Genomic DNA, 25,908 nt, shown 5'->3' with positions numbered 1-25,908 from the left:
TAATACCTGAGAAAAAACTTTAATTTCTCATTTTTCACGCCAGTATGTTTATATAACCCTTGAATCTGAGGAAGTTTTAATCCAGTTTTGATTTGTAAAAGCTACTGTAAAAGATTGTCATCAGCATGACAGTCCTAGTTGTTGGAATAAAGTGTCTCTGGTAAGAGGCGATTGTTTTCATCCCTTTTTCTTTACCCAGCCAACTCCAACTTCCTTTCCCATTCATATAACATTGTCGTAAAAGGGCAGTCAAATTCCATCCTTCATCCCGGATTTGTTACCACTCTTGTTTGTCACTCATAATCCCAGATATGCCTAAGAGAATATATACATATCTATATATGTATATATATACACACACATATATATATGCACATGTATATATGTACATATAAAATTTTCAGAATATGTATATGCATAAGGGTGTACATGCCTCTTTTCAAAAAAACACTAGCTGCTTAAGACATGTGTTCAATGTTTATGCTTCCCTTTATCAGTCTTGTTTTCCCTTGGGAAATTTCACCGCTCCTAATGTTACCCTTGTTTGGCACTCCCTCACCATTGACATGTGTGATTCCCTGTTCTTATGTTCCACATTTAATCCAGAATCCACACAGTTCACATCACAGTGATTGGTTCATCCATCTTTTCCTTTGGTCTTTCACACTCAGAAAGTTCTCCTCTTGTACTACTTTGTCTGAACTCAGGACTTACAACGTGAAGTTTTAGAAACATATGCTAAGAATTAGAATAGGTAATTATATTCTGTCCTTGAGAAATAATCTTTACAGTGTTAGACATATTAATATTTCATGGTTCTATTTCAGTGTGATTTTATTCTATTTGTTTAAGCAGTTTTAAAAAGATAAACCAATTTGGCTGTAGTGGTAGAGAGGTATGTCTTTAGAAAATGATTTTTTGGTTCTGCTATTTTTCTTCAGGAATATGAAATGACTACTAACAGATATTCATATTGGATATATTTTCGCTATTCCTTTGGTGCTCAAGGCTGGGGTATCAGGTACTCTCGTAAAAAAAAAAAAAAAAAAAAAAAAAAAAAAAAAAAAAAAACCACTTATTGGTACAAAAATTTATTCCAAGGCTAGAACTTCTATTTATGCATAAAACCACTCTAATTTTCTCTTCCTTCTCTATTTCAAAGAAATTTCTATGTCTGCTCCATGACTTTGGATCTGTATCACACAGCCTGACTATTTCCCAAGCTGAGGCTTCTCAAATGACCCACTTGCATCTAGATATTGCAACCATAGACAAAGGTCATAGTATCCTGATTTATGCTGTTGGGTCAAGGTGTGTGTGTGTGTGTGTGTGTGTGTGTGTGTGTGTGTGAGCATGTGCAAAAGATTTTAAAGTATATTCACAACATCAGTAGTATTTGCAAGTAACTAAGTCAATCAGGTAGTTACCGGCTATTACTATCCTAAGGGGCTTCCCTTGTGGCTCAGCTGGTAAAGAATCCTCCTGCAATGTGGGAAACCTGGGTTCAATCCCTGGGTTGGGAAGATCCTCTGGAGAAGGGAAAGGCTACCCACTCCAGTATTCTGGCCTGGAGAATTCCATGGACTGTGTAGTCCATAGGGTCGCAAAGAGTTGGACATGGCTGAGCGACTTTCATCACTTCACTATCCTAAGGATCAGGTTCATCTCAAAACTAAAGTAACTGGAGTAATTATCTGTCTTATAATGCTTTTACATTTTGATGCACTTCCAAGTTCTAATTTTTGGCATTATCTGTTATCAGTCTGTATATGCCTTCTTAGAGATCTTATTCCACCAGGTTCACAAGTGAAAAAAAAATTGTCACTTATAATAGTGGTTCACAAATCAATCCTTCCTAACTGCATTATTGAATGTCACGTGATTTTTTTTTTTAAAGCTAACTTTAATTAAGTAATCACTGTCCAAAGAACCTTTCATATTTTAAGTTTATCCCTCAAAGTAAGTATATGAGCAAGGTAATATTTTCATACCCGTTAGGGAATTTTGGATATGAATGTTATATATATGTAATCTGCTTAAATTTCAATCCGTTTTAACCTATATTTAATTTGAAATGTTTCAGACAGTGCATTAAATCAAATAAATAGCTTAATAGTATTTTAAATATAGTGGGATTCTGCTATGGTATAAGTTTCCATGTAAGTGTGTTCCAAGGTTTATATTATATGAATGATTCCTTACTTTTTCAACATATTACATGGACAAATCAAAGACAGGCAGAAATTTGAAACCAAAGATAATTCCATAATCAGAGATAGAGAAGTCATACGTATTCCAGGTATGATTCATTTGATAAGTGTCTTTAGTAAAATAAGATTTGGATAGTAATTTTCATTTTTAATTCTTCTACCCAGAGACAACGCTGATAGTAACTTCCTCTGTATCTTTTAGCATATGCTCCTATGTGTGTGTACTTATAAATACATACATCATATTTGATACTGTTATTCAGTCACTAAGTTATGTCCAACTCTTTTGCAACCCCATGGACTATAGCCCTCCAGGCTCCACTGTCCATGGCATTTCACAGGCAAAAATACTGGAGTGGATTGCCATTTCCTTCTCCAGGGAATCTTCCAGATCCCTGCATCAAACCCACATCTCCTGTACTGGCAGGTGGATTCTTTACTGCTGAGCTACAGGGAAGCCTATCATATTTGATAGTTTGTAGTACTCAATTGTAGATATATACTCTGGTATATTCAGTTATTTAGATTTGGGTCTGTATCAATTATTTTTTGGTGAATAACAAACACACCACATATTAGTGTGTCTTATACATAGATCTATAAGTAAGTCAGATGGTCCTGGTGATTGAGGCCAGAATCAACTCAACTTTGGGTAGGTTTACTCATGTGTCTGAGCTGACCAAATTGGTTGGATCTGGACTGGCTGACCTAAAATAGCCTCAGCTGGAAAAAAAAAAATTCATATTTGTTCTTTGTGATCTCTAGTCCTTCAACAGACTACCTAGGACTTGTTCCCATGGTTGTGACAAAGATCTGAGAGAGAGTGCTGTCAAAGAAGTGTTCTAGGAGAACATAGAGGATCAAGAGTGATAGCGGAAACATATAGTTGCTTCCTTGAACCTGTACCTCCATGAAATTTGCTGTTCTCTCGTTGGTAACAGCAAGTCAAATATATAAGCACAGACTCAGTACAGTGGGATGAACATGAATAGATTGAGGTTTGAAATATTGAAGACAGTGATGAAATATATTTACATGAAGATTTTTTATTATTTCAAATATTTTTCTAAAAAACACACTGCTGCAGAAAACATCCTTTAGCCAATCTTTTTTATATTTATGCTTCCCAGGTGGTGCTAGTGGTAACGAACCTGCCTGCCAATGCAGGAGACATAAGAGATGTGGGTTTGATCCCTGGGTCAGGAAGATTCCCTGAAGGAGGAAGTGGTAATCCACTCCAATATATTTATAGCTTGATAATTTCACTTTTAGCTTGGAAGTTCCAGTACTGAATGTATTTTTTATATTGAGTTAGTCAAATCACAAATGACCAATTCTAATGGCCATGAAATGGACTTCAAAACAAAATAGGCAAAAATAGCACAATGTTCCTTGCTCTGAGTCATAAGATGTTAAGATGTTGAAAAGTACTAAAAAAAGGATATGACTTTTTTTTTTACCTGTAGCCACAGGACACTGAAAAACAGCTTTAGAAATGTTAAGAATCAATGATGTGTGAAATGCTGACATTTTCAGTATTTTGGTTCACACTGATCCATTGTTTGGAAGATGATTGCCTTCAGGATAGAATCCCCATCATTTTATGTCAAACTTAAAAAATGTTAAGTACAATACTAGATATCATCTTTACAAAATATACACAGTTGCCTAGTCAAGCAATCAGCTGCTCTGAGCTTAAACATGGTTTACCTTACCCCACCAAGAATTCTAACAGCTGTGTATTCATATTATATTTGAGACCTTGTAAGAAAATTTGTTCTTAAGAGCATGAATGAGTAAAATTATCCAAGCACCTCCAGTGCAGTGTGTATAGCCTGTACTTTTTTCGTTAAATCTGTTTCTGGAATACTGATAGAAACATTGACTGTAGATTACCTCTGTTTCCTTGGGGATGCTTTGTAACACTACAACCAGAGCAACATGTGTACGATAAACGAGGGGGTATGGCGTTGGTGCAGTGGAGGTTTAAAATCTACCACAAATTAAATTTGAAAAAACTCACAAGTATCTAAATAATGTGACATATATGAAATTACTTTTTATATAAAAACTAACTAAACACACACACACATATGCAGCCAGCCTAAAAGTTGTGAGTTAAATTTTATTTGTGGACTTTATTGAGGACTATAGCCCAGAAAACAGCTTCTCAGATAGCTCTGAGTTGCTGTTCCAAAGAGGTAAAAGAGGCGTCAGGATATATAGAAGTATTTTGCTGGGAAAAAATTATGTAGTTGGACATCAAAAGATTACTGCTAATGACAAAAAAAAAAAAAAGACATCTCAGTTAATGATTTTAGTGCTTTTCTTTGTATGGGAAGATTCAAGTATCTGAGCTTATTGAAATATTACTCCTTAAATATGCAACTTAATTGTCTAGGGCCAGTATCCAAAGAACATAATGCTTCCTGTTTTCCTCGATCCTGAATTTCCCTCAGGATTGTAAGGCAACATTCTTGTTTACTGGAATGGCAGGCAACATTCTCTGTCCAACAAAGTCATAAGTAACCCAAAGCAGTGATATTTCTCTGAAGTAGTTGTCTCTAAGACAAAGACTAGAATATGCTTTTGAACTGTGGTGCTGGAGAAGACTCTTGAGAGTCCCCTTGGGCAGTAAGGAGGTCAAACCAATCAATCCAAGAGGAAGTCAACCCTGAATATTCATTGGAAGCACTGATGCTGAAGCTTAAGCTCCAATACTTTGCTCAACTGATGCAAAGAGCCGACTCTAGAAAAGACCCTGATGCTGGGAAAGATTGAAGGCAGGAGAAGGGGACAGCAGAAGATAAGGTGGTTGGGTGACATCATTGATTCCGTGGACATGAGCTTGAGAAAACTCCAGGAGATGATGAAAGACAGGAAGTCCTGCTGTGCTGCCGTCCATGGGGTCACAGAGAGTTGGACATGACTGAGCGACTGAACAATAACATGCCATCTCAGTTTGTAAAGGATCATTTGTCCAAGAGAAAGTTTTTGTCAAATTTTTCTTATAGATATGCACTAATAAGAATCCTAAGTGATATACAGTAAATTGCATGTGATTTCTACTGTTGAAAACAAGATTGCAGGTCCAAAATGGAGTTGCTTATGCTAAATGCCACATCATCAGAGACTTAATTACAGTTCAGCTCTCCCAGAAATGGAATCTTAAATAGAACTGGGATCACCTGATCAGAAAAGTTGGTTAGGTAATCTGCTTGATAGACCCCTGCCATTTCCTAAAAAAAAAAACACAAAAACCCTTATTGCAAAGGGCCTTCCGTGGTAGCTCAGCTGGTAAAAACTCCACCAGAAATGCAGGAGACCCTGGTTCAATTCCTGGACTGGGAAGTTCCCCTGGAGAAGGGATAAGCTACACATTCCAGTATTCTTGGACTTCCCTGATGGTTCGGACAGTAAAGAATCTACCTGCAATGCGGGAGACCTGAGTTTGATCCCTGGGTTGGGAATATCCCCTGGCGGAGGGCACGGCAACCCACCCTCATGTTCTTGCCTGGAGAATCCCCCTGGTGGGCTACAGTCCTTGGGGTCACAAAGAGTTGGACACGACTAAGCAACTAAACAGACATTATTGCCAAGCGTTAAGTCTTTGTTTTTGCTTCCTTCTGCCTTTCATTTTGTATAGCTCTTTGGGGCTTATTTCTATCTGTAGATTGGATGCTGTTTGATTCATGAATTGTTGAATAAAGCCACTAGGGTCTTTAAAATTTATTCAGTTGAATTTTATTTTTTAACAGTGTTTATCATCTAAAGTGTGTGTTCTAGTTCATAGTTCCAGGACACCATAATTGGAATTCCTCCTGTTTGTCATTGCTGTTCCTCAGTGTGTGGTCACAGGTTTGTTTGTTTTTCATCTCAGGCCACTAAAGCATTTTAAATTACAGAACAACAATCAGTTTATTTTATTTCACATATCTTAATTCAATCTCCCATTAGGGCAGTTCTTAATTTGAGTGCAGAAGTAGAAGAGAGTTGACATTATCCTTTTCTAAACTTGTTTATGTGCTATATCTTTAATGGACTTGACTATATTTTATCATTACCTTGAAAGGACATCCAAGTTCCTATAATTTTTTAAAGATCATTAGTTTCCAGTATCACTGGAGATCATTTGTTGCCCCGAAAAACTAATATTCTCGCACACATCTTAAAATAAAAAAAAAAAACAAAAAAACACAGAAGAGCATGGCTAGAGTAAAGACTACTAGTTCTCAAATATCATAATAGTTATGCCAAATTTTGAGATGAATGGGCAACCATTATGTATAAGACATTTTGATAAATTCTAAGACACGTAAAAGAAAGTAACATATGCATAATCTATACCATTGAGATACCATATATTCACTGTATATATACCATATATCAGGGCTTCCCTTATAGCTCAGTTCATAAAGTATCCACCTGCAGTGCTGGAGACCCCAGTTAGATTCCTGGGTCGGGAAGATCTACTGGAGAAGGGATAGGCTAGCCATTCCAGTATTCTTGGGCTTCCTTTTTTGGTTCAGCTGGTAAAGAACCTCCTGCAATATGGGAGACCTGGGTTCAATCCCCAGTTTGGGAAGATACCCTGGAGAAGGGAAAGGCTACCCACTTCTGCGTATTCTGGCCTGGAGGATTTCATGGACTGTATAGTCCATGGGGTTGCAAAAAATTGGACATGACTGAGTGACTTTCACTTTACTTCACTTCACATACCATTGAGTTGTTATTATAATAACTTCTTACATTGTGGTACTATAACTAGATAATCAGGCAGTTAATTAGGCAAAGTAATGTAGAAGCTGTTTGTAGTTATAGGTTTTAATAAATGATTCATGATAATATTTAGACAGCATTTTAATTAAGGAAATAATTTTCATATAATTAAGATATATTAAATATAAATATTCATAATATGCTAAATGTATAATATATATGCTACATATATATACACACACATATAGTATATAATTAAAAATAAGAGTAGATTCTTTATCTTTACATGTCTTCAAAAAATGCACTAATATATCAGCAAATTGTATGAGGTATCATTGTTTATAGAACATCACACATAATCTATCATTAATCCTATTTCTTGCATGCATGTCTGTGCTTGTGACACCTAAACTATAGCCTGCCAGGCTCGTCTACCCATGGGATTCTCTAGGCTAAAATACTGGAGTGGGTAGCCATTCCTCCTTCAGGGGATCTTCCCAACCCGGGGATAAAACATGGGTCCCCTGCATTAAAGGCAGACTCCTTACTATCTGAGCTACTTTCTTATTTGCCTACCAATCACAGTTTTAACTTTTTTAAAGGCATTAACACATTCAGCCTAACAATATATGTTTATAACATACTCCATTTAACATAAAGCAAAAAGATTCACACACAGTTTAAATACTATTTGGGGGTATGGACCACTAATGTATTTATATGAATCTTTTGTATATATATATATATATACATACATATATATATATATGCCTAATTTGTTCTTTTTCTAGCTCACTGAGGTATAAAGTTAGGTTGTTTGAGATTTTTCTTCTTCTAAAACATAGGCATTTTTGTAATAAATTTATCTTTTAGTAATTTTTTTTCAACACACCATTGTTACTGTTCAGTTGCTCAGTCGTGTCCAACTCTTTGTGATGCCATGGGTGCAGCACTCCTGTCCTTCACCATCTCCCAGAGCTTGTTCAAACTCATGTCCATTGAATCAGCGATGCCATCCAACTATCTCACCCTCTGTCATCCCCTTCTCCTCCTGCTTTCAATCTTTCCCAGCATCAGAGTCTTTTCTAATGAGTCAGCTCTTCCCATCAATATCACATAAGATTTGTTATGTTATATCTTTATCTTTGTCTGTCTGAGGGTATTTTCTAATTTGCTTTTGATTTTTTATTTGATCCAATATTGTAGCTCAGTGTGTTGTTTAATTTCTACATATTGTGAATTTCCAATTTTCCTTCTGCTGTCGATTTCTAGGCTCATTCTATTGTGTTCAGAAAAAATACTCAGTGTGATTTCATCCTTAAATTTGTAAAAACTTGTTTTGTGACCTAATATGTGATCTATCCTGGAGAAAATTCCCTGTGTGCTTGAAAAGAATGTATCAATATATTCTGTTTCTATTGAGTGAAATGTTTTGTGTTAGAAAAATAAGATACTCACACACACAAAAAGGAATGAAATGTCTTGTGTTATACATGAAAGTCAACTCAAAATGAGTAAAAAAATTAACTGTACATTCTGGAACTGTAAAAATCCTAAAAGAACATATAGAGGGAAAGTTTCATGATGTTAGTATTGACAGTGATTTCGTGGATATGACACCAAAAGCACAGACCTCAAAAACAAAAATTTAACAAATGGGACTGCATCAAACTAAAAAACTTTTGTATGGCAAATGAAGCAAGTAATAAAAGGCAGCTCTTTAAATGGGAGAAAATATCTGTAAAGCATATATCTCATAGAGGGTTAATGTCCAAAATATATAAGAAAATACTACAACTCACTAGAAAAAAACAAACAAACAAACACAAAACTAAAATCCTATTTAAAAATGGACTAAGGACTTGAATAGGAATTTCTCCAAAGAAGAAGTACAAATGGCCAACAGATACATGAAAACGTGCTGATGTTAGTAATATCAAGGAGATGAAAATCAAGTCAATAATGAGATATTGCTTCACAAGATACTTATCAAGGTAGCTCTTATCAAGAAACAAACAAACAAAAGATGAGAAGTGTTTACAAGGATGTGAAGAAATTGGAGCCTTTGCACACTGTTGGTGGGAGTGTAAAATAGTACATATACCTCCCTCCTGTCTCCCTCCCCTTCCCACCCTTTTATGTCTGTTTCTCCATTTCTGCCCGGCAAATAAAATTCTTCAGTACCATCTTCCTAGATTCCATATATATGCACTAGTATACAATATTTCTCTTTCTCTTTCTGACTTACTTCACTCTGTATAATAGGCTCTGGGTTAGTCCATCTCATTAGAACTGACTCAAATGTGTTTCTTCCATGTCTGAGTAATTTTCCATTGTATATTTGTACCAAAACTTCTTTATCCATTCATCTGTCAGTGGACATCTAGGTTGCTTCCATGTTCTAGCTATTGTAGATAGTGCTGCAATAAGCACTGGGGTACGTCTGTTTTTTTTTTTTTTTCCATTTATTTTTATTAGTTGGAGGCTAATTACTTTACAATTTTGGTTTCCTCAGGGTATATGCCCAGAGGGGGGATTGCTGTGTCATATGGTAGTTCTACTTTTAGAGTTTAAGGAACCTGCATACTATTTTCCCTAGTCACTGTATCAATTTACATTCCCAAAAGCAGTATAAGAGGGTTACCTTTTCTCTATACCTCTCTAGCAATTATTTGTCGATTTTTTGATGATTGTCATCCTGACTGGTGAGAGGTGATACCTCATTGTAGTTTTGATTTGCATTTCTCTAATAATAAATGATGTTGACCATCTTTTCATGCATTTATTAAGTATTTTACTATACTTATTTTTACCTGTCATCTTACCTAATTGTCTTAATGATTCTAGGAATTTTATGTTATTCTTGTTTTTATCATATACAGTGATATCATTCACATTATGATGATTTGTCTCTCCCAGTAATTCTACCAATTATCATCTCTTATTATTTTAGTTTCTTCAAAAAATGCTATGAATAATTGTGATAGCTGGAATGTTTAAATTTTGTCAGAAATTGTTTTAACATTTTGTTATCCAGTATACATTTCCCTGTTGATTTTTGGCTAAAAGTCTTCAGTATATTTGTGTATTTTCTTTCTGTTCCCATGTTCCACTAGCTTATTTACCCTATTACAACATTCAGGAAGAAGAGGAGTATATAGAGTTCACTCTGCCAAATTTGCATGATTACTAAGTAATTTTATACACTCATTTGGTGACTAGAATTCCTAATTTTGCAGCAAGCCTTCTGTGTAAGATAGATAAACTATGCAACAGTACATCCAGACCTAGAAAGTTAATAGAAGAAAGCAGTAGTACTTGTTAAATAGCAATTGGCCACAGAGCATTGCATTTTTCATGCATTCAAATTACAAATCGTCCACAAACTATAATCAGAGGTAAAGTTCCTTCTGCCTAATTAAATGACCTGTAAGGAGAGTTATAAGTTGTTTTACCTGGAGTGCAGTGTGTATTGAATGTCAGAAACATGAAAGAGATTTCTGTAATTGCTCATGCTTTTATGTAACTTGCTGAATAAACACAGTAGTAACAATTTTAACTTTACACATTAATAGATTATTTCTATAGTTACTGCATCACTTGTAATACTAAATATATATTTGTGTATATATGGAAATAGCTTGTTCAGTAAGTGTTTCATAAGTGTGCATCTTTTCCTAATATCTGATTGTAAAACAGTATAATGCCATAGATTTTCTATTCAACTTAATGTACTGGGCATATTTGTTAAATTGTGTTAATTCATTGGATGCTTATCCTAATAGTAGATGAGAGGTAGTGCATAAAGCACGAAGAAAAATAATATTGTTTCTGTCCTTGTATATGTTGGTGATTTTTACAAGTCAAAATAGGTTAGCTAAATAATAAGAGTTCTCCAATTTAGATGGTGGTTCTCCATTTCAAAACATGAATTTTCCCTGGTTTTCTTTAACATAGAAGTTACCCATGCATAAGATACTCATTTGCATATATGCACTTACCAACTTTCAAGTAATACTTGTACTTTGTAAAGTGAGGTAGTTATGGGTTTATTTTCATCTACTCATTTGTCTAAAGAGATGACTGCATTGGATAACTGAAAAATTTTTGTTATCCAAGACAAGAGGAAGTATTGAACATAGAGTTTCATTATTATTATGGCAGATATTTCAGTAAACTCACACTATATGCAAATTTTAAGTTTATTTTAAGTTTATTTTTATTTTGATTTAAGTTTATTTTAAGTTTATTTTTATTTTTACTTTTATTTAAGTTTATTTTAAGTTTATTTTATTTTTACTTTATTCATGTTGTGCCAGCAAACTAGGAAATGTATATAATTCCAAACAATAATCAGATAAAGCTGAGTAATGCTACTCAATGTCAAGCATTGAACAAAGCTTTTTCCACAGTTACAAGTATAGAATATCATTCCTTGATACTTCTTAGAAACTATAAGAATTGATTCATAGAGGGCTGCTACATGCTATCTTGTGCTTGAATTAGGTGAAGCATGCCCCCAAACTGCCTGCATTCATAGAAGTCTTTAAACATTATTTTAAGCTAAACGTCCCATACATGCACATATCCACAAAATAATAACTTTACCTTGATGGTGAATCATGTTGAAAATTGTTTTTATTAATTTCATCAAACATAGAAGGGAATCATAAATTCTGTTCAATAAAAGGATAATGTTGAGAATTTGGATTCACATGCCAAGTGGATATATTAATACATTTGACAACTAGAATTGCTATAATAAAACAAATAGATTTTATTGGCAGGGCAATACTCTTGTACTAATATATAAAACTTAAGTGCCATAAAATATCTTACATTTAATGCTATGAATGTAAAGTTCAGAAAGTATGTCATTCCCATCTAGGATCTTGTACTATCTGCTAATCACAAAAAGTTAACATAAATTAATTGTATTTTAAGGCAAACTTTTAATGGAAATACAAAGTTTTGTAGCCTCATCCAATATTACTCAAAATATCTGAGTAACTAATCTTTCTCAGTGAAAATGAAACAGGAGAGTGAAAAAGTTGGCGTAAAACTCAACATTCAGAAAAATAAATCATGGCATCCAGTCCCATCACTTCACAGCAAATAGATGGGGAAACAGTAGAAACAGTAGCAGATTTTATTTTGGGGGGCTCCAAAATCACTGCAGATGGTGACTGCAGTCATGAAATTAAAAGACCCTTGCTCCTTTGAAGGAAATCTATGACCAACCTAGACAGCATATTAAAAAGCAGAGGCATTACTTTACCAACAAAGGTCTGTCTAGTCAAAGCTATGATTTTCCCAGTAGTCATGTGTGAATGTGAGAGTTGGACCATAAAGAAGGCTGAGCGCCGAAGAATTGATGCTTTTGAACTGTGGTGTTGGAGAAGACTCTTGAGAGTCCCTTGGACTGCAAGGAGATCCAACCAGTCTATCCTAAAGGAAATCAGTCCTGAATATTCATTGGAAGAAAAGATGCTGAAGCTGCAACTTCAATACTTTGGCCACCTGATGCGAAGAGCTGACTCACTGGAAAAGACCCTGATTCTGAGAAAGGTTGAAGGCGGGAGGAGAAGGGGATGACAGAGGGTGAGATGGTTGGATGGGATCACTCACTCAATGGACATGTGTTTGAGTAAACTCCAGGAGTTGGTGATGGACAGGGAGACCTGGTGTGCTGCAGTCCATGGGGTCGCAAAGAGTCAGACACGACTGAGTGACTGAAATGAACTGAACTGAACCAATGTTTATCTGTGAAATTCCTGATACTAAAATGGCTACAATGAAGATAAAGATTATTTTTCATCTATAATTAGGTTATTGATAATGTGAGAACTCTCTGGGCTTTTCTTTCTAAAACTTTTCTCTAGGAAATAAGTTAAATCTGGAGAATCAGATGTAAAATGGTGTCTTCCATCAGCAGTTGAAAGGTTAATCTTGGGCTTTTAGCTTGGCTCTGCCATTTAAAGAATTTGGAAATAGTGACTCAAAATCTTACAAGAAGAATTTGGACAAATTGAAAATCAGTGACTTTTATTGGATCTGTCAGAGACCTTAGGTTTCAGGGCAAACTGCAACCAGAAATCTGTAAACAGAGTGACATCCAAAGTCCCAGGTGAACTTTACTTACCTGGAGCAGACACCCCTGAAGTCATCAAAAGAGAGAACTATTTAAATGGTAATTTTTATGCCTTGTTGGAGGCCAGGGAAGTACCCAGGCGATCACAATCTTGTAAGAGTCTCTGTGCTTTTATGGCCTTTCCTTCAGGAACCCCATCAGGTTCTTATATGGATCCAAGAAGTAACTCCTTATGAGCCTGCCAATGGGAGAAAAGTGATCACTGTGTAGTATGTCCAGTGCCTTCTTCGTAACAGAGACCTACTTTCCAGTGAATAGTCAATTAGTGTAATCCACTATATCAAATACTTAGAAAAAATCATGTGATCATATCAACTGTAGAAAGAGTATTTGACCAAAACAGCAATGAAGAATCCACCTATTCATGATGATAGAAACTGGTGATAGAAAGAATTGGTGATAGAAAGAAATTCCTTGACTTGATAAAGAACATCTCTGAAATCTACAGCCAAGATCATAATGTCGAGAAACTGAACACTTTAGAAGACAGTTTGCCATTTCTTTCAAAACTAAAATAGTCTTATCATGTGGTCATGCATTCACATTCCTAAGTGCTTAGATAGCTATTTGAAACATGTGTAGGCAAGTTTCTGTCTTTGATGAGGTGGCTCACATATAAGCCAGGGGAGGAGCCTAGAATGATCCATGTGGTAATATATTAGTGTTGGACATATTTGTATGAATTCATGTTTTACTTAACATAGATATGAATGTTTGCATACAGAATGTTTACACATACCTGTCTATATGCAGGTTTGTATCACTTATGTATTTTCTTGCTCTGTCTGGAAAAGCCTAGAATCAAAGATTTCAGTAGCAACAAGTATACACAGTATCCAGATCTTGATTTCTAATACCATTTTCCAGGATCCGGTATTCTTAGCAAAATGACTAATTGTAGCACCAAACATGAAATATACAAGATGAACTTGAAGCATCTTATAGTGCTAAAAAGTAAAGAAGTATTCAAAACATATGAAAACTACCTGGGTCAAATCACCTGTGAATAAGACTTCCCAAGAATTTATGAATCTACTCCATCTCAAGATAAGCGAAGCATAACTTCTCAATTTTCAAATATGGACTGTGCATAATGACATACAACAACACACTCATGGATTTATGGCCATGTTGCCTGAAACAGGATGGACCCAGTTAGTGTGTCTTAACTCTGGAGGCTCTGTTCTACATGACTTGCATCCATTTTCTGAGACCAGCAAGGTGTGAAAAGAGCATGTTCTTCTCATCGAAACATACAAGATCAGTTAAAGTATCACACTATAACTTTCAACTTATGCTGTTGGCTTAAGCAAGTCTTATGACTGAATTCAAAATAAGGAAATGAGAAAATATAATCCATTCCCTTAGTGAGATCTTTAGTTACATTCCTGGAGATGTGTAGCAGGGTGAAGAAATGGTCCACTGATACAGAAAAATCAGGTAAAAACACATTGTATACTATTTACTTTCCCTTCTGTAATAAATAATAAGAAAATAAGTCAATATGTATGATTTGATTTAGATGGAGTTAATTGATCCCTGGGGCTGGAAGATCCCCTGGAGGAGGGCATGGAAACCCACTCCAGTATATTTGCCTGGAGAATTCCATGGACAGAGGAGCCTGGCAGCCTACAATCCATAGGGTGAAAAAGAATCAGACATGACTGACACGACTTAGCATGCCCACATATATTGAACAGCATGTATTAAAAAAAAAAACTGGGATCTCTGATAAAAGGACATGGATGCTGTGAGCCTTATGTTCATTATTGGTTTTTGCTAGGGGACAGATTCCCCCATAGAGCATAAATAGTGGGAAACAAGCCCCAGAGAACGGTCTCACTGAAGTGAGGAGATAGAGATTAGAGTTCAGTAAAGTTGAGGCATCTGGAATTGATGGAATAGAATAGTGAATAGAAGGAATCTATGTAGACAGAGACCCTGCACAGTTTTCTTAACTCTAATAAGGAATAGTGAACTGTACATGCCAGTGAGGCTGGGAAGGAGTTGCTGGGGTGCTACATGTAGCTAACTATATGTGATCAGCGGTCCCATCCTGGTTGAGAAAATCTTAATTAAGAAACTTTACATGTGTGTGTGCATTTTTCCTCCCCCACCTCCCCGCTACTGCATTCCTTTGCATCTCTGCAGGTTCAGATGTATTGACTGATTAATTATACCAAATACTTAAGGAGACATCAAAGCAATCCTAATAAAACTCTATCAGATAATGGAAAGGAAGGGAACATTTCCACACCTATATTATGAATTCTGTGCTTATGTAAATATCAAGCAGAGAATGAGTGCAAGACAAGAAAGCTACAGATCAATGAACCTCAGGAGCATAGACCCCAGAATCTTTAACAGAAGATTAGCCAAAACAAATCCAGCAACATATAAAAATTATAGTTCAGGACCAAGTGGGGTTTATCCAGGAATGCAAGATTGGTATAAAATTGAGCATCAAGCAGTGTTATTCAATAACAGTAAGAGCAGCAAGGCATAAGATCACCAGAATAGATACAGAAAATCACTGAAACATTCCTAAACCCATTCATGCATTATTCTTCCTCTCTTGATTTTCTGATAATCCCATGCTCCCACAAAAGCAATTTATTAATCCATTTGTCATCAAATACATGCAAGGACATGTATAGTCTTTATAAAACCTGTATCATTAATACTTAATCAGTCTTTGTGCTGCATAACTAGTTACTATTAATGCTGAATTTCTGTGTTTGTTTTGTACATTTTCATGTTTTTTTTCATAGAAGCTTTTTGTCTTATTCTAATCACTTATTGGAACTCTTTCTACTGCATATCTACTCATATCTACTGCATATCTACTCCTTCTACATGCAATGTACTCCACATACTTTCTTCTAGTTCATAAATTTTTTTCTTAATTTCTTTGTAGTTAGTTTATATGTGTGCAGGTGTGGATGTATTTGTGTGTGGTTGTGTAGTGTATGTTTACTATAATTTTGTTTTCTAGGTTGTCTTTTGTTGTTGAGTACTGTTAATAAATAAAAAGTTCACCATGTTGATCAATTTCTATAGAGAATTTATTGTGAATGATTGTTGAATATTTTATTTTCTATGTTGGTTAAAAAATTTATGTTTGTCTTTAATCTTGAAATAGAGATAATTCAGATTCTCAACAATGAACTAAGCATACATTCCTAAACTTAAACCCAGCTAGATTACCATGTAGTATTTTTCTGGTGTCCACTTGCTTTTATTTTGTTTAGCATCTTCCATCAGTCTTACTGATTATTATTAAAAAATAATCTTCCTTTCTCTACTTCTCTTGATTTCTCTGGCCTTTTTGTTGTTGTTATTTTGTCATCAAGGCTATATTGGCTTGTATAGTTTATAGGAAATTCATTCTCTTATTATAATCTTAAAAAATATGTATTTCAAAGTTTTTTTCTGAGATTTTTTTTACTATAAATTCTTAGGAATAAAATCTGATTGACATCATCTGTATAATGAAATGTATTTAGCTTTTTAAAATTTCCCATAGATTAATTGCTCATTTTCCAACATTTTCAAATTATTTTGATAGTTATTAATAATATCTTATATTTTATCCATAATGAATCTATAAATATATATATTTATCTACTAGCATTTTAGAAGAATATATGTTTTCATTCTTATTGAGAGATCAGTTTTTCTGAAGGTTTGTAAATTTTACTAGTATTTTCAAATATCCAACTACTGAATTTGTTTACTCCTTTGTTTGCATCTTTGTATTTATCTGTATCTTTATTTATAAATTATATGCTTACTTATATTATTGATGTACTTGACCAATTACTGATATTATTTATTATTTTATTTATTTACATTATTTAATGTTATTAAATAATAATTATTAATTACTTATTTATTATGATATCTTACTGATATTATTGTTGATCAATTATTGATATTATTGATGTACTTGATTTACTGAGAAAAATGGTAAAATCTTAATTTATGGTGTTAGATTTGTCAGTTTGTTCTTGAAGCATAACCATATATGCTGCCTATTTTGAGTATTTATTATTAGGAATATGCACATTTGAATATTTCTTATATTTCCTTTGAATTAGAACTTTATGAGGAGAGGGTGACCACTTTTATCTCTAATAATATTTTTGCTTTAAATTTTGTCTGCTGTTAATATGGTTCTGTCAGCATTCTAGTTGAGAGCATGTGTCAAATATTTACATTTAAAAAAAATGTTTGTGACCCTTTGTTATTACGCCTACTGTTTTAATTGGAATTATTTCAATTGACTTTTTAATAGTTTTTCCCCATGCATTCTCTCTCTCTCAATTTATCCCCTTGCCTAGCCTTGTTTTTGATGTAATGATTTTTTACTTTAACATACTACCTCTCTCAGCCTCTCTCAACACTCTCATATATGGTGATGAGAATGGACTATAACTAGTATAACCTAATCTCACATCTTACAAAAAATTAACTCAAAATAGATCATGGAATTAAATGTGAAACATAAAACTAAAAATTTTAGGGAAAAATAGCATAACATTTTTGGAATCTGTGGTTAGGCAAGTTTGTTGCCTAAACAGCAAATCTCTAATACAGTGCTGAATAGAAGTGCTGGGAGGGAACATCCTTGTCTTGATCTTTATGTTAGAAAATATTCTGTTACTCATCCTTAATATATTTTTACCTGCAGACCTTTCAGAGATGACATTTATTAGGCTGTGTCAGTGCTATTCTAATTTTAATTTGCTGAGTTTTTATAAGGAATTAATGTTGGAGGATATGGACTACGTATGTGTGTATGTTGAGATAAGTAGACTGTTTTTCTCTTTTAGATCTTTATACAGCAAATTACAGTGTAATTGTCTAATGTTAAATGACTCTTGCACTGTTGGGCTAAACTCAATTTGCTCTTGATGTATTATAATTTTAAAATAATATTTACTGAAATAATATTTACTAAATAATATTTACTAAATAATATTTACTGAAATAATATTTACTGAAATAATATTTACTAAAAATTAAAATAATATTTACTAAATAATGTTTACTAAATAATATTTACTGAAATAATATTTACTAACATGTTGTTTAAGATTTTACTTATAATTTGATCTGGAATATTGGTCTATACTTTTTTGTGATGTTTTTTCTGTTTTGATATCAGATTGTTACTGGCCTTGTAGAAAGAATGTGAAAATGTTTCTGCATTTTCGATTTTCTATAAAATTTGGGGTGGAATTATCATTTGAAAAAATATTTGACAAAATTTATCAGCATAGCCATCTAGGCCAGGCATTTTCTTAATGGAAAGGGTTTTACCTAATAATTCAATTTCTTTGATTGGTAGAAAGATGTTCAGATGTCCTATTTCTAAATCAGTTTTGGTATTTTTTGTCTTTCAGGAGAATGTGAGGGTGGGATATTTCAAAAGAACAGCATGTATACTATCTATGGTGAAACAGATCACCAGCCCAGGTGGGATGCATGAGACAAGTGCTCGGACCTGGTGCAATGGGAAGACCCAGAGGAATCGGGTGGAGAGGGAGGTGGGAGGGGGGATCGGGATGGGGAATACGTGTAAATCTATGGCTGATTCATATCAATGTATGACAAAAAAAAATAATAATAATAATTAAAAAATATATAAAAAAAAAAGAAGCTGATCTATTTCAATTTTTGTTGTCAGTTTTTTTGACATAAAATTTTTGTAAGATTTTCTTTTTAGCATTTTAATATATCTGTGGATAAGTAGTGGTTTTGTTATTGACCACGGTTTTTGGCCTCCTTAATCAGTAGAAATTTATAAAAGGCTAGACAAGAAATTTAGGCAAGGCTCTATTGGAACTCATGCTGCAGCATGAGGGAGTGAAAACAAGTGATAGGTTCCCTTGCTTTCTCCCTGCGGGGGCAGGGCATGCTGATTCCTTATATGACGTGAGGGCTGGGATGGGTGCATGGGTCAGGGCAGACAGGGGGCTTATGGGGTCTGCCCATCCCCTTGGGGGTGCTGTGTGCAGGGTACATGCTCAATGCCCTGCTTTTGCTCCCAGCTCCTCAAGAGTGGCAGGTGGGTTTTTGATCTTTTTGTATCTTTTTCATAATTTGCCCCAACATAAGTGCATGCAGTTTTTTTTTAGTTTCTTCATATTTTGTTTCAGGAGGAGTTATTATTTTCTGGGTGCAAGCACTGTAGTAAAGTGTCCCTGATCCCAGCCTGTTATCTTTCTCTATTTGTCTGTATGTAAAGTGTCTTTTCTCTCTGGCTGCTTTCCAGAATTTTTCTTTATCACTGGTTTAAGTAGTTTGACTAAATGTACCTTGATATAGTTACATTCTTTTTTCATTTGTGTTTTGGTTCCTTGGGGACTTTTGGATTTTCTGGTTTCATAGTTTTTATCAAATTTACGAGTTTTTCTTTCAGTTTCCCTCTCATTTCTTCTTTGAGATACGAAAGTATACAGATATTAGAGTTTCAAAGTTATCATGCAGCTCTCTGCTTATTGACTGATTATTATTTTTAAATACTTCTTTATGTGTTTTATCTTGGATATCTTTTATTATTTTGTCTTCAGTATCACCAATTTTTTTCTCCTGAAGTGTCTAATATGTCATTAATCCTGGCCAGTCTAGGTTTTTGTTTTTGTTTTTTTTAAATCACAGACATTGAGTTTTCATTATTAGAAATTTTATTTGAGACTTTTAAATATTTTTGATGTAACTTTTGGTTCATCTGGGATACAATTTTAAAATAGCTTTAATCTTCTAATCTGATAATTCTAACATCTGTGCCAATTCTAGATGCGTTGATTGATTTTTTCTTATCAATATGGAAAATATATTCCTGCTTCTTTGCATGCCTGATAATTTTGTGTTCAGTGCCTGACTTTGTTGAGTTTTTGTTTTGTTTTTTTCTTGGAAGCTGGATAATTTTGTATTCTTATAAATATTTTTGATCTTTGTGCTAAAATATAATTGAGCTGCTTAGAAGTTTAATTTTGTTGGGTCTTATTTTTTAAATTTATTATGCCAGACTGGAATAGTACTCAGTATAAAATTAATTATTCTCCAATTCTGAGGACAGAACTTTCTGTGAATTCTACCCAGTGTCCTATAAATTTTGAGTTTATCCAATCTGGCTAGAGGGAAAAGTCACTATTATCAACTTTATGGAAATGCTGAGCATATTGCTACTGCTGCTGCTGCTAAGTCACTTCAGTCCTGTCTGACTCTGTGCGACCTGGGATTCTCCAGGCAAGAACACTGGAGTGGGTTGCCATTTCCTTCTCCAATGCATAAAAGTGAAAAGTGAAAGTGAAGTCGCTCAGTCATGTCCAAGTCTTCGCGACCCCATGGACTGCAGCCTAACAGGCTCCTCTGTCCATGGGATTTTCCAGGCAAGAGTACTGGAGTGGGGTGCCATTGCCTTCTCCGGCTGAGCATATTACTGTTAATCAATTCAGATGCCTGTTCTTTGGCCGCAAGTAGTTTCCTCATATATATGTGTTGATCCATATTTAATTGTGTTCTTGAGGGTACCCTGCATAGATCTACGTACAGAGAAGAAACTTTCTGTATGTATCTATTGGCTGTATTGAAATATGTGTATATGCAATTACTGGACCTGCTTCTCCAGAGATCCTAAGGTACACTGCTTCTGTATTGGGGTTATTTTAGCATTTTCTACTTATGTGAGTCTAATTCTTCTTTATTTCTCTATGGTCATTCATAGTATCTTGTTTTCTTATTTTTCAGTGATTTATGTTTCAGAATCTAATAAAAATCATTGAATTTTTTAAACTACTTTTTTTTTAAAATAAATATATTTTTATTTCTGATTTTTAAATTTCTGGGTGATGACCAAACAGGCACACTTAAATTATATAACCATTGAGGAGTTGTTTCAAACATAATAACCCAAGAGGCTCCTCTGTCCGTAATTCTCCAGGCAAGAATACTGGAGTGGGTGGCTATCCCCTTCTCCAGGGCTCTTCATGACCCATGGATCAAACCTGGGTCTCCTGCATTGCAGGCAGAGCTACAGGGAAACCCAGTGGTTGTGTAAATGTTGTCCTTAAATTTATGTGAGGGTAGATTTGTTTGTAGAATTGTGTGTTTAATGTATACCTATTCATAATTCTTAGATGAGTAAGACTTTCCACATAATCTTCAGTAAGAGAAGTATACATTTCTTAATTCTGAGTTTATGTGTGTTCTCTAGTCAGGAGTCCCATTCTGCATAAATCCTAGATTTTGCCTTCTGTCTCCAAGTGGTAGGTCATTAGAGCCTGACAGCTGAAGCAGAGGTATATTCCGGCTCCAATATTTGATAGCTGTCTTGCTTGTAATGTCCCATATTGTATGGACTCTGAAAGTTTTTCTTACTTTCCTTTCTAGTCATTCATTAAAATTTTTTTTAATTCATATAATTCATTAAATTTTTTTTAAATGTGTCAATTATTTTCAGATGCACTGTATCAGGAAGTTTTTAATGAGTATCTTTTATATAAAATTGTCATAAAAGACTCAACATGATTTTCTAAGCCAGGATGAAATAATGTGCCTTATTATTCTATTCACTGGCTTTACATTGATATTTTTTAAAAAGCTTTTAATAATTATTGAGAAACTAGTTATATATTTTAATTATGGTTTTTATATTAAATATAGTAAGATAAGTTGTTACTGAAATAACAGTGTAATCTAAGTTTCAGAATGGCTAAAAATAAATACATAAGTAAGTAAATAATAAATGAAAAATAAGTAAATGTGTTTCTAAATAAAAATCTTTGGGCAAGTTGTAGAAAACTGCAATATCTTTGGGAGAACTTTAAAAAATGATATTTGACCAGATGAAGATAAGTTAATGCAACGGTAGCAATTCTATTTGACTATAGATTAATAAAGTAATATTTCCGTGTTCTTCCCTCCCCGTGGGAAATGATGTAAATGAGGAAGGCATGGAAAAGGAAGAATGAACTATGAGAGAGTATAATGTATCTGGACTGCCCCTAAGGAGGGTTAGGATTCTTTCTTCTCCTTTCTATCAAGTCCCAGTATTGCCTTTGATATTAAATCACAATTGCCTTTTAATAAAAATTTTATGTTAAATTCTCTGCCAAGCACTCCTTAAATGACAAAAGCAAATGACAGTGCGTATTCTAGATAGGTGATGTCTTTATTTGTGGGGGAACAAAAAAAAAAGCTTTGTAATAATGGCTGTCTAGCTACTCTTCAGCAAGTTAAAGGCAGAAAAACTTTACAACAAACCTTATCTTGCTGACTAGTAATGGAATCACTAAAATTTTGTCCTATTGTCCTTATTTAATCATCAAGCATTACTCCCCATATTGATGATCTACTTTGGGAAAACCTAACATATTGTGGAAAATTCTGAAAGAGATGAGAATACCAGACCACCTGACATGTATCTTGAGAAATCTGTATGGAGGTCAGGAAGCAAAAGTTAGAACTGGACGGGGAACAGGCTGGTTCCAAATAGGAAAAGGAGTACGTCGGGGCTGTACATTGTCACCCTGCTTATTTAACTTTTATGCAGAGTACATCATGAGAAATGCTGGGTTGGATGAACACAAGCTGGAATCAAGATTGCCTGGAGAAATATTAATAACCTCAGATATGCAGATGACACCACCCTTATGGCAGAAAGTGAAGAAGACCTACAGAGCCTCTTGATGAAAGTGAAAGAAGAGAGTGAAAAAGTTGGCTTAAAGCTCAACATTCAGAAAACTAAGATCATGGCATCTGGTCCCATCACTTCATGGGAAATAGATAGGGAAACAGTGGAAACAGTGTCAGACTTTATTTTTCTGGGCTCCAAAATCACTGCAGATGGTGACTGCAGTCATGAAATTAACAGAGGCTTAATCCTTGGAAGAAAAGTTATGACCAACCTAGACAATGTATTAAAAAGCAGAGACATTCTTTGCCAACAAAGGTCCATTTAGTCAAGGCTATGGTTTTTCCAGTAGTCATGTATGGATGTGAGTGTTGGACTATAAAGAAAGCTGAGCACCAAAGAATTGATGATTTTGAACTGTGGAGTTGGAGAAGACTCTTGAGAGTCCCTTGGACTGCAAGGAGATCCAACCAGTCCATCCTAAAGCAAATCAGTCCTGGATATTCGTTGGAAGGACTGATGCTGAAACTGAAGCTCCAGTACTTTGGCCACCTGATGTGAAGAGTCCACTCACTGGAAAAGACCCTGATGCTGGGAAAGATTGAAGGCGGGAGAAGAAGGGAAAGACAGAGGATGAGATGGTTGGATGGCATCACCGACTTAATGGACATGAGTTTGAGTAAGCTCCGGGAGTTGTTGATGGACAGGGAGTCCTGGCATGCTGCAGTCTGTGGGGTCGCAGAGAGTCGGACATGACTGAGCGACTGAACTGAACTGAACTGATCATATCCTTTTAATGTTTATGGTCATTTTAAATTGGTTTTACAATCTATACCCACTGTGTCAAGCACAAAATGAGTTGATAATATCCTTTGAAAATTATTCATAAATGCCTAGTGGTAGGTGTATGAAACTAATTGTTTTCTAATTAAATGTGATCTTATATAAAAAAATCAGATATATTATGAAAAAGCTATACACTTGTTTTTGCTCTGCATTTAAAAGCACACTGAAAAGATACTTAGAAGTCTATTGCATTAAAATATATATATTTTTAATTATAGGACTATGAATTTGGAAAGGACCTAAAATATTATTTAAATTTACTTTCCATTTATAGGTACAAAAATGTTTAAATTATTTACTCATCTTTCTCTGGTTAATTATTACTTCTGGAGATTAATCTAAAACAAGTTTATTAACTGCCATTTTAAAACAGTGTTGGGATTATTCATCCCATGGGTTCTAATCTGCATGGTCCCCTTCTTGGTATGGTTTATACAATTTTGGGGGGACAAGTTTTGCTTTCAGAATCACAGCTACCAAATTATATGTCAACTTTTGTCATTTGATTAAAAATATTTAATGATGTATATAATTTTTTAAAATATTTATTTATTTGGCTGCCTTGAGTCTTAGTTGTGGCATGCAAACTCTTAGTTGTGGCATATGGATCTAGTTCCCTGACCAGGGATGGAACCCAGGTTTCCTGCACTGGGAACATGGGGTCTTAGCTGCTGGACAATCAGGGAAGTCCCATGTGATGTATATAATTTTTGACATAAGAACTTTAAAATTATGCAGTGATTGCTACTTGTCAGTCACCATTCTAAGCACTTTAAATTTGTTTAATCCTCACAATAACAGTGTAAAGTGTTCATTATTACTTGTATTACTTTTTTTCACATGAGAAGTTTCTAGATATATTATAATAAAATTATACCCATAACTACTATAATGTGAGTTTAAGGGGCCCTCTGTAGGGGAGGGAAATTTTTTTCTCTCTTAAGATTCAGTTCCAGCACCTGAAGATTAAGCTAACAAAAGACAGATTAGTAGAAGAAAAGGGTTTATTTTGTGTGCTTATGAGAGACAACAAAAGAAGTAGTTAGGTGGTTAAAGTTAAAAACTTACTTACCTAATTTAGTGGAGGAAGGAAGTGGCCAGAAAAGGCTTTGATGGGAAGAACACATATATGTCCTTAAGAAAGATGAAAATGTTTTTAAAACAGATGGTAGAAAAGAAAATTTGTGATAATATTGGTCTATACTGATATGAGTGGTCTGTCATAGTTTGGGTCATAAAACTCTCCTAGAGAATGGATTTATGTAGTTTCATGTTGATGAAAAAAATTAATAGCTAATCTAAAAAAGAAATAGAGAATTTTATCTGAGCCAATCTGAGGGTTATAATCTAGGAGATAGTCTTTTAAAAAGCTCTGGGAGCTGGTCTGCCTGTTAGAGGTCAAAGCATAGTTATGGAAGCTTTCGAGACAAAGGGTTATTTAATATATTAATATCAAAGAAACATTGACAGTTTCCATAGTCCAGATATGCATGTACCAGGTGAGTTTATGGTCACTGTGACCCCTTAGAGGACTAAGGAAGGAATCTTAACCGCTAAAGAGTTACTTTGCTGGCTCCAGGAGAAAATAAAATAGCTTTTTTCCCTGCCCCAGTCTAGCAGGTAATCCTGTGTCTTTTAAGGAGATCCAGATAATGCATAATGCAAATACACAATGTACACTAAGGGGAGAGGGTGGTAACGCAAATTTCAGAGAAAGTTTTATTTAAAAACTTTTCCTGTTTTGCATATAGGGTTATCATTACCATCTTCCTAAATTCCATATATATGTGTTAGTATACTGTAATGGTCTTTATCTTTCTGGCCTACCTCACTCTGTATAATGGGCTCCAGTTTCATCCATCTCATTAGAACTGATTCAAATGAATTCTTTTTAATGGCTGAGTAATATTCCATGCTATATGTGTACCAGACTCTGTGGGAGAAGGTGAGGGTGGGATGTTTCGAGAGAACAGCATTGAAACATGTATATTATCTAGGGTGAAACAGATCACCAGCCTAGGTTGGATATATGAGACAAGTGCTCGGGCCTGGTGCACTGGGAAGACCCAGAGGGATCGGGTAGAGAAGGAGGTGGGAGAGGCGATCGGGATGGGGAATACATGTAAATCCATGGCTGATTCATGTCAATGTATGACAGAAACCACTACAATATTGTAAAGTAATTAGCCTCCAACTAATAAAAATAAATGAAAAAAAATTTTTCCTGTCGTGCTTTAAAATAATTTTATTTCATCAGTTCTCCATTTTGAGCATTCATATTTTGGTAGAAGGTTTAAGTAATTGAGTATTTGGTCCCTTGATGCCGGCAGGGTTGCTTA

This window comes from Dama dama, chromosome 20 (genome assembly GCF_033118175.1).
Source record: "Dama dama isolate Ldn47 chromosome 20, ASM3311817v1, whole genome shotgun sequence".
Lineage (NCBI taxonomy): Eukaryota > Metazoa > Chordata > Mammalia > Artiodactyla > Cervidae > Dama > Dama dama.
Note: the sequence above shows the minus strand (reverse complement) of the source record.